The sequence below is a fragment of the Hibiscus syriacus genome, unplaced genomic scaffold (genome assembly GCF_006381635.1).
Source record: "Hibiscus syriacus cultivar Baekdansim isolate YM2019G1 unplaced genomic scaffold, ASM638163v2 tig00110809_pilon, whole genome shotgun sequence".
Taxonomy (NCBI): Eukaryota; Viridiplantae; Streptophyta; class Magnoliopsida; order Malvales; family Malvaceae; genus Hibiscus; species Hibiscus syriacus.
Genome location: NW_024062869.1, coordinates 1,058,293 through 1,069,365, shown reverse-complemented (window position 1 = coordinate 1,069,365; position 11,073 = coordinate 1,058,293). Strand labels below are relative to the sequence as shown.

The 11,073-nt window shown below is 33.5% G+C and overlaps 1 pseudogene; it reads right to left on the bottom strand.

Annotated features, from left to right (window-relative positions):
- Positions 1 to 1,944: 1,944 nt before the first annotated feature.
- LOC120141492 lies at positions 1,945 to 4,937 on the bottom strand (annotated as a pseudogene).
- Between the last annotated feature and the right edge of the window lie 6,136 nt (positions 4,938 to 11,073).

The following is an 11,073-nucleotide window of genomic DNA, read 5'->3' as shown; positions in this document are numbered from 1 at the left end:
GTAACTGCGGTTAAAAACTTTGAACTATTAAAAAATTGAAAAAGTTTTTTAAGAATCTGAGGACGTCGAAAGAAATTTCATAAGCCCTGAAACATTGAATGCTGGGCGTGCATCAAATGGAAAAGTCGTTTATCTATAGAAAAGGCTCTGGTTCAAGCACTTTTGAATGTTGGGTGTGCATCTGATGGAAAAGTCGATGCCTATAGAAAAGGCTCCGGTTCAAAAAGCTGCTTCCAAAACTACTAGGCCTTCACTGCTTTTAGGGCAACGCCTTCAACTTAAGAGCAAGAAGAGACGCCTTCGGGTTCCAACGCTACTACGAGAACAGAGCGACGGTGCCGGTTTACGTAGATAAATTGTTTAAGGATGCGTCGGGAGGGAAGTGGTGGGGTATGTTCATCAGCGGCTGTTGGAGAAGAAGAATGATGGCGGTGCAGAGCCAGGTACGAGCAGTGAAGGTGAAATGCATGGTGCCGTGTGAAATTATTTTCAAGAAAAGGCAACCGAGGAGGAGGAGGAGGAGGAGGAGGGAGTTAACGGGTTAAGTGTGACATTAGCAAAAACTATGAAGTAATGGTAGGGATTAAAATGAAAATAAACTAAACGTTTGATGATTGTTTTGCAAGTTTCAAAAGTTTGATGACCAAATATAAGTATCCTAAAAGTTTAGGGACTATTTTTATAGTTTACCCTAATAATTAACTAATAATAATAATAATAATAATAGAATTTTTATAATTGAGAGGAAAAGATAACCGAACCCTCCCCCCGATATTTACTAAAATAATTGAGATTTATAAATAATAATAAGATTACATTATACTTATAATCACGGTAAAAAAAATTAGCCAATTACGGGGGAAAAAAATTAGCCAATTATAATTACTTAAGTATGGATATATATTATTTTAATTTTATCAATTAAATCATTTAATTATTTAAATAATATCACTCAAATCAATCTATCAAAAAAGTGATGTAACACTTAATATGTATAATTACATATTTAATCTCTTTTATTTATATATTTTTTCAATTTGATTTTAATTAAAATTTAATTTAATAAATTTAATTTTTTACTACATAATTAAAAGAAAGTAAATTTAATAAGAATGAAAGAGAAAGGGAAAATCAAACTTAAAACATTAGTAAAGTGTATATATATATATATATTAATATTTAAAATCTTTCTTAAATTCGTAATATTTTATAGGGTAAATTACGTATTTAGTACTTAAACTATCAATTTTGATCCGTTTTAATATAAAAACTTGTAGTTTTTTTAAAACCATAAATAAAACTTAGTTTTTGTTTCATTTTAGTATCTGTTCAAAATTTAACATTAAGTTCTAAAAAAATTGAAAGCTTAGGTACTAAAATAGATCAAAACTAATAGTTTAGGTACTAAGAGAGTTAAGTTTTTAACGACATGATACTAAAATGAAACAAAAACTAAACATTAGGTATGGTTTTGAAAAATTGAAAGTTAATATACTAAAACGGATCAAAACTGATAGTTTAGGTACCAAGGGTCAATCCGTTTTGTTCGGGCACTTGCTTTGCCACGTTCTCTCACTGGAAAATTGAAGACGATGAAGCAGCCTAGGAAAAGGGAGACACCCGTGCCCAGCGAGGCGAGTTTCTGCAGATGGAGTTGAGCTTCGAATGATGGTGTCGGCGGCTGCCGTGTTCGTTTTGAGTGGTGGCGACAGAGAAGATTGGGGCTATCAAAGCTGAGGACGAAGCCATTGCGGTGTTGCTTAGATTGAGAGGAAGAAAAAAAAAACAATTTCCTTCGCTTTAATCAAACCAAGGTGGCTGAATTGTTTAAGTACATTCATTTTCCAGGATCTTGATTCATATGGGCGCGTAAATAAATTTGTTAGAAATAAGAGAGCAAGAAGGAAGACAGAGAGCAAAGACGCTTACAGCAACGCAAATGGCTAATAAAATTATCTACTTCTATAATATCATTCATTCTTGTTCACATCAACAGCGCTTTCTAGCCTTCTGTGCATACTCCCATTTTACTTATGTTTGATGCCAAACCGGTATCTAATTTAATAGCCAGTCCCTAAAGTTACAGCATACATATTAAATGTACATCCAAACACCCCCCCCCCTCTTTTAACTGCTCAGATACCACCAATAACCAAACAGACACTTATTATGTATTTCCCCCCACTTCTACCGCTCAGATTTCATCAGTAACCAAACCGACATGCTTATTTTGCATACTTCACATCAACTCACATAATCAGGGAATCGAGGTATGAGTAGTTCCTCCGTCGGCCATACTCAAGAAGGCTCCCATATGTACGATCCCATACACCAATGAAGAGAGACTCTGTGTCAGGACTGAAGGATAGCCCGGATATCTCACCGAAGAAATCAATTTCTTGCTCATTCTCATACCCACTTTTCACATCATACACATGGACAAAGTCGGCGGGCTCAGCCATCGCCATGTACCTACCATCAGATGTGTAGCGTATGGACCGTATTGCTCCAAGATTCCCCTTGAGAACTGCAACTGACCCGGACAAGTTCCGGACATCCCAAATCCGGCAAGTTTTGTCCTGGTTACCAGTGGCAAAAGTGACACCATCAGGATGCCATGCTGATGCAAATGAGTAGTCCAAGTGCCCACGCAAAGGCATAACAGTCTGCAGTGCAATTTCTCATTATCAAAACTAACCCCTAGCCTTTTAAACCTCCAAAAAAAGGTATATATAAAATAAAATTGTGAAAAAGTATGCAGCTAACTACCTTCCCCGTGTCAGAATCCACCAGCATAACATCAGGGTTGTCTCCAACGATTATTAGAAGTTTGCCATCAGGGCTCAGAGAAGTATGCTGCAAAAGCATGCACAAGCAGAAATTACAGTTATCTCTCCTCAAGTGTATCTTTTACAGTATTAATAGAACCAATAATTAGCATATTACACAAAAAAAATTAGATAGAATAATATTAAGTGTATGCACCAATCTAAAACAAACAGAACCCCCATAAAAGGAACTTACGTTGATTGGCCAAAGAAAATGAAAATGCTTAGAAAGCTGATATTTCTCCATATCAAAATCTCTGACTCCACAGTCATTATTTGAGGCAGTAAAGTGAACTGCACCACTAGTAATTTGAAGACCAAGCAAAATTAGGTTCAGGTTGAATGTGGTTGATGCCACCAGCAGTTCAGGGAACAAGATATACCTTGGAGTGACATAAATGTCAATGGCATTTGTAATGGCATTGTCATCGTATGTGGTCCTTGAGCAAAAGCTTATTCCAGGTCGATCTAAATGCTACATTCCAGATCAAAATCAACATTAATTCTTAAGATAACTGGCAAGAGGACAACAGTAAATAAGAACTCAGACAAAAGAACAAACATTAAACCTCTTCAAAAACAAAAAAACACGTTTAGCTTTTCGTTTTAAGCAATAAGCCATTTAAAAGTTGGAAAATCTTGGAACAGAATGAACAAGAAAACAAACATCATAAATTCTGAAGAGCTTAATGGAATCATTTAGCCAGACTCATCTTATAACATGACCGAAAATCCAACAATGGATTGAAATAAAACTGCTAAGGTGTAGGCATTCAGCTTCAATATAACATTTTTCTTTTGGGTCAATACACTACTTACCTTGCATATCAGTTCACCCTGGAATCCTCCAGCAACTAGCAGCTTATCTTTAACTCCAAGAGTACTGACTTGTGTTTGAGTAAAAGCCTTCCATCAGACTTCCAGGATGTTTCTAAAGGAAGAACAAACACGTTGGTCAATCTCAGAAGAATTAAGAAAGGGGGAAATAAGAGAGGAAAGAAGGGTAGAAAACCAACAATTCAGAAAAAGCCAATCACTGCCCGAACACTAACCTCGGATGGTGCCACATGGTCAGAAACATTAAGAATATCACGCTTTTTGTGTTTCAACGAAGACCAGTGAATGACAGAAAAATGTGACATAAGGTAAACATCATGTTTTGATGTAGCCCATACCAAGTTCCTCAACTGCATCACCACAAATGGAAATGTTTACCAGTCAACAAAAGTAATCACAGCACAGTCAAGCAGACAAAAACAAAAGGTCTGCTAGTAACATCTTAAGATAGGAAAAAGGAACTTAAAAAGAAATCTATGAACTCACAAAACATGAATGGGGTGAAAGGAACTTAAAAAAAATCTATGAACTCACAAAATATGAATGGGGTAAAGAAAGTTGATTAACGAAATGAAAATTTCCAATTTTGCTAACCTGAAAATGAAGTATTGTTGATTTTACAGATCTTGAATTTAGTCTGAAGTCATAAAATGATACGCCCTTGTTGGTAATTTTGCAATCCTATATACAAATTTAGCTCAATTAGCACCAGAACATTAGAGAATTGAATTCATATACAAGGAGGTGAGAAACTTATAAAGGACTTCTACCTTCCCAGACCTTTCTCCAGATTGAGGAATGTTCTCATAGTTCTTGTACTGTTCTAGCCTAGTTTGCCTGTATTTTTCCCTAGTGATGCTAAGCCGACCCCAAGGAATTCCCTGGATGTCTTTTCCTCTTCTAGCTTGAGCAGCAGAAGTATCTGAAATTTTATTGTTCTGCAGTATATTCAAATTACATATGGGCTTCAAGTTCATGAATAATATAATTAATACTAGAACAAAAAGTTCAAAAGATTTAAAAATAGAAAAGCCATATCGTATTTTGCCTAAAATAATGATTCATGAACTCAGTTGTTAAAGATGTGTCCATGTGAGTCTTGTAAAACATAAAACAAACCGAGTAGTCATTTTCATCAACATCAGAGTCCGAGCCAGAGATATATCTGCTAGGAAACTCTTCATCCATTTCATCATCTATGTCTTCAACGTCATACTCATCCATGTATTCAGCACCATCTTCTTGGTAATGGGACATATTCCAACCGATAACAACACACACCAATATAAATTAAGCATCAATAATAAATTAATAATAACTCAACAATAATAACAATACGTCCATACCAATAAAGAAAAAGGTCACGCAACAATGAATTGGAATATTGTCATGGCTTAGATTTTTAAGGAGTGGACTTTTTGCTAAGTACACTGATGAACTGAAGATTTAAATTGATCAGATGGAGCAATATTAATATCATCATGACAGTAATATGGTGAGTAGTGCCACCACAACTTATGCAAGTTTCAATCTAATTTTTCTTTTTGAAAATAGCATGCCCTAAACAATCACAGACCCATCATATCAGTAATAGTTTTATGTTCCTTTTCAACACTACAAAGCACAACACTTACATGATTACACCGGTAAGGAGATAAACAAATTAGACATCAATATAGTCCATAAGTCAATACAATCATGGGTTATTTTAAGGAATAGGGTTGATATAGAAATTAGCTTCTCCATTCAAGTATGCAATACCCAGAAAAGAACGCTAACAAAACCTTCCCATGGTCCCTAATTCAGAAACTTTTGTCTCCTATAAACAAACCAAATCTTCGTGAAATTCATAAACATACGGCTTTAGGGTCTTTAAAATAAAATTGCAAACAAAGATTCAAAAATACGGGGAAATAGCCAGATTAATAAAAAAACCCCGGCGGAAAATAAAAATAAAAATAAATCAAAACACAATCACGCAACAACAAGAACGAAATTCACATGAGAATAATAACAGTTATCCAAAAACAAAACATTGAACAACAAAAATTGGTGGGGTGGGGGAACCCTAATTTTAATTTTCTTTCCTAAAGATAAATAAATAAAAAGGAATCCATTTCTATACGAACCTATGAAGCGATTAGAAAAAAAGATCACATAACCAAAGAAAAATCATGATCGCAGAATATAAACATCAGCAATTGGATCGTGAAGCAGCAGAGAGAGAGAGAGGAAAAAACAAGACCTTTCAAATAATTGAGATTATTATGGGATGGGAAGCTGGCCTTCGTCTCCGATCTGGAGATTAACAAAAAACCAGAATAATAATTGCATTTAAAAAAAAATATGTAATACTATATTTTAGTATAAGAAATCTAAGATGTATAAAAATAAGTATCTGTTTTCTAGTTGTACTAACAAATTGTTTATTATATTAGATCGACTTCGAAATTTAAAATATAATTATATTAATAATTTTTTCAATTAAATATTAGTTATATTAAACTATAAATATATATGGTTAAAATAATTCTACATTAATATAAATCGATTATTACTTAATGATAATAATTATACTATCATTTAATGTCACCAACTGACATGTATTCAAATAATTTTTTAATATATATAAACGGATATTTTAATAATCTAATTGTAATTTAGTTATTTTTTAAAAGCTTTAATTGATAATTTGTTGAAAAAAAAATTAACAGAAGCATATAACAATTTATAATGAATATTTATTATTGTTTAATGCTACAAATTAACCAATATATATTTAACTATTTTTTAAAAGTAATTATATAAATATAAATAGATAATTTAATAAATTTTAATTAATTCAAAAGCTCTCAGCCAAAATTTGGAAACACGAATTGAAATCCAAATTTATCACCGTTCAAACTGTTTAAATTTCTTTTCGAATATTCTAACTCAGATCAAAACATTCGAATAGAATTAAGTGTTTATACATAGTATGCATACAAATAAATATATTTATCAAAATAGATACAATTTTTTAAATATGTATAATTGAATCAAAATCAAATTTTTATGTATATATTGTATTTTGTTTCATGCGTATATTTGAATTGCAATTTCAAAATTCGTGTATCAAATTACTGATTACACATTCGATTCAAACAAAAAATCCAAGTATTGAAGAAAAAAAACGTGTATAGAATTAATACTTTTTCCAAAATTTATTTATTTTACTTTCTGACATGGAAGATTTTGTTGTCGAACATTAAAATCTCAGAGCAAGATCAAAAGCAATTGGAATGAAGTAGATTTCTGTGATGTAAGAACTTACATAAGCAAAACCAAATCTGAGTCACCGGTCTTAAAGATAGTGGGAGCCTCTTCATAACAATTACACGCTTAAAACATTTACCATCAAAATAAGGGAAATATTGAGACACGTCCTACTTGTATGCTTGGTTCTGAAGTTGATGGCTTCGACCGGCATGCCTATAACATCATACATCAGCGTCTAGCAATCTCCGTGAACGAGGGTTGAACCGTAGGATCCGGAACCAAACACTGCTCCATTAGAAATTTCCACTCAGGGTCGCAGTAGCTCGGAACAGGTGGCCTCAGCGTGTTGCTAACGATGCCTCCTGCATGGATATGTCATAAGAGGTAATCAGACCATAGAGTACCATGTTAATGTATTCTATTCACCATGGACGTGCATGGAAACGTGTGTTCGAAGCATTGTCCATGCTATAGTTATTCATAGATCGACCCTTTAAATGGACGTAAACTATGGACATGATAAGTTTTGAATTTAACGGAAGAAATTTTATGAAAAATAGAAAATTCAAGATAGCAACTAAATCAACGAAATATGGTAAGGGACCCTTGAATAGAACCCTATTACAGAAAACAAATGAGACATCAAACGAAGCAGCGATCGAGGTTTCATACCTATTATTGCTCCATAGTGCATATCGGCATAAGGTTCATCCCCGGTACGAATCTCCCAGAGAACAATGCCAAATGAGAATACATCAACCTGCAAATGATAAAATCCGGGCAACTTATATTGTAGAATATAATAGGTATTTGGTGGAGAGAGTGATTCTCTCTTTTTCACTTATATTTTATTGAAAAAAATATATATTTTATTGAAAAAAATAGTATATAGGTTACAAAAAGAGTCTAATCTAGGAAAGTTACACAAGATCAGCTATCAAATTCCTAATAATTAGCAAGTAGATATATGGGAATTTAATCTTATCTTTTCTGCAATCTAAATTACAATAATTACTCTATTTATAGTATATTCATATGTAAATATTCTACAACTTATTCTATTCACACTAACACTCCCCCTCAAGTTGGCCAGTAGATGTTGTAAAGACCCAACTTGAACATAAGTTCATCAAAGGTAACTCTTGCAAGTGCATTTGTAAGAATATCTGCCAGCTGATCTTTAGTAGGAATATAATTCAATTTACCTTTTCATAAATGAAATGTCTGTCAATTTCTACGCGTTTTAATCTATCATGGTGGACTGGATTTTTAGCTAGAGTTATGAAAGACTTGTTAACACTTTGAAGTTCAAAGTGCTTGTTGTCACAAAAGTCTAGTTCAGTCAAAACTCTCTATAACCAAATTCCTTCACATGTTCCAAGAGCCATGGCTCTAAACTCTGCTTCAGCACTTCTTCTGAAAACTACATCCTGCTTTTTGCTTCTCCATATCACCAAATTTTCCACAAAATGAACAATACACAGAGGTGGATCTTCTGTCAATTAATTCCCCTATCTAATTTGAATATGAAAAAACTTTCATTGTTCTGTCTTCACTTTTTCTAAAAAATTAATCCATGTCCATGTGTCATTTTCAAATACCTCAGGATTCTGTTCACAACTTCTAAAATGTTCTTCTTTTAGATCATTCATTTATTGACTTACTATACTGACATAAAAAGCTATATCTGGTCAAGTGAGTGACAAGTAAATCAACTTACCTACTAGCTTTTAGTACTGCTCTTCGTTCATCGAACTTCCCATTTCTTCCTTTCTTAGCTTCCAGTTCACTTCATTGGAGTTTCTGAAGGCTTACATCATGTCATTCTAATATCTGAAAGCAAGTCTATAATATATTTTCGTTGGTTGATAACAGTTCTTTCCTTTGATCTTACGACTTCCATACCTAAAAAGTATCTCAAGGTTCTTAACTCCTTGGTTTCAAATTTCTTCCATGGAACATTATTCTTAAGGCGAGTCCATATAGGAGATCTTCCCTTGAATGGATAGAAAATTAATTATGATGTAATTATCCATAAACAAAGCTAGTAGTGCTGTAAACTCTGGCATATTTATATACTTAAATATATACATTGAATATTTTTAGCCATATCAATCGTAAAATAATTAAATTAAATATGTAATTGTAACGAAAATACAAATAAAAGCATGCGACAAGAACAAACCTGATGTCTGAAATGAGAACACCAACTCTTATTCACAAGGTTAAAAGTGGGAATATATGTATATGTATCAACAAATGGAATGATTGGGATTTGTTTCCGGGTTTTCATAACAACATAGCCGTGGCTATAGTTGCGGTCATTATCAGCACCAACACCAGCACCGGTGGATTACTTATCAGTTATCAGCTGCCGACTACCACTAGAGTTTTCCGATGCTGACGGTGGTATCCCGGGCAAGCCAGCCCTAATTTACCTTCACGACACTCGCTAGCAAAAAGGCCGGGACGATATTTATCTTTAAGCAAAAAGGCCGGGAGGGTATTTACCGTAAATATTAATGTAGCTGAACATCGTCGATGAGCAATCGGTCATCAAGTCATTGATCTGTTCCGCATAAGGGCATGCAAAATCCTAATAGTGATGGAGTAGGAAGGGGAAACGACCACACCTCAAAAGAGCGCTTGCCTGGATATGAATCATAATGGTTGTTCTGTTTTCGGGGTCTGGTTTTGAATAGTCACTCTTCAGTCACAGATGGTGAAAATGGGTTAATAGTGTAAGCCGTGTTTTCTGTAATCATTGAAAATTGATTACAGCTCGTCACTTTTTTTATTTGCGTAAATTACGTATTTAATACTTAAACTATCAGCTTTAATATATTTTAGTACTTAAATTTTTAATTTTTTATAAAATCATATCTAAAATTTAATTTTTATTTCATGTTATATCCATTCGTTACTTTAATTTTTGTTTTATTTTAGTATCTCATTCAAAATTTAAAATTATGTTTTAGAAAAAAAATAAAAGTTTAGGTACTAAAACAGATAAAAACTAATAATTTAGATACTAAATAAGTAGTTTACCCTTTTCTTTTTCCTATCACTACCTTTATTTTACTTTATTTTATTTTTTCTGATTAATATGGGATAAGTACATGGAAGTATCTATTCAAAAATAATTCTTAACTATTTGATATTGAACACTCGTACCCTTGACATCCCTAGTGCTCAAACTCGAGACCTCAAGAAATAATAACAATTTTTTTTATCATTGAGTTCGCTTGGTTCGTACCAACCACTAACTCTAACGAGTATTAGTATGGGTAGCAGTTTTCTTGGGATAACACAACTTTTAATCCGCGAACTTAGAACTTTGTTCTAATTTGCTCTTCGAATCAATTTTTTGGGCATATTATGCTGTGGAAATCTGATATTGTGACACCTAGAATAAAATCTCAAGAGTTTTTCAACATCGAAATGACTAAGTTAGAAAAATATTATCATATTGAGGGACTAAAAGTTACTTTTAACAATTTTCTTTTATTGTTCTTTGCCTTTTAAAGAAACTTAGCTGAATTTAAATATTTTAATCTTTGATGTAAATGGTTTATGTATTTGTTCGAAAAATGTGTGCATAAATCGACCATGATTTGGGTCCAAACTCACATGGGGGCATACGGCTTCTTTCCAACCTCCCACCACCAGGTCAAGACTTGCTAACATAATACCATTATAGGACACAAACAAAATATGAATACACTGGGCACTAACTTTGCAAATAAATAACCACTATCATTTTACTTCATCTTTTTACAAAGGTTTACCCAACTCATTTTTGGGTTTTGCTAATGATATCTGTTGAGATACATGATGTAGCTTAGGGATGGCAGTATGACCCGAACCCGACGGGGAAACCCGAAACCCGGTCAAGTTCGGATTCGGGGAAAGGTATCCTCGCCCCGCCCCGCCCCGATTATATATATATATAAAATTTTTTATATTTTTTATATTAATTATATATATAATATTTTATATTTTTTATATTAATTATATATAAAATATTTTCGGGTTCGGGTTCGGGTATAATATTTCGGGTCGGGTTCGGGGACGGGGCAAAAAAAATCCCCGGCGGGGCGCCCCGATAAAAAACCCGTCGAGGATCGGGTCGGGGTCGGGTATGGGGATT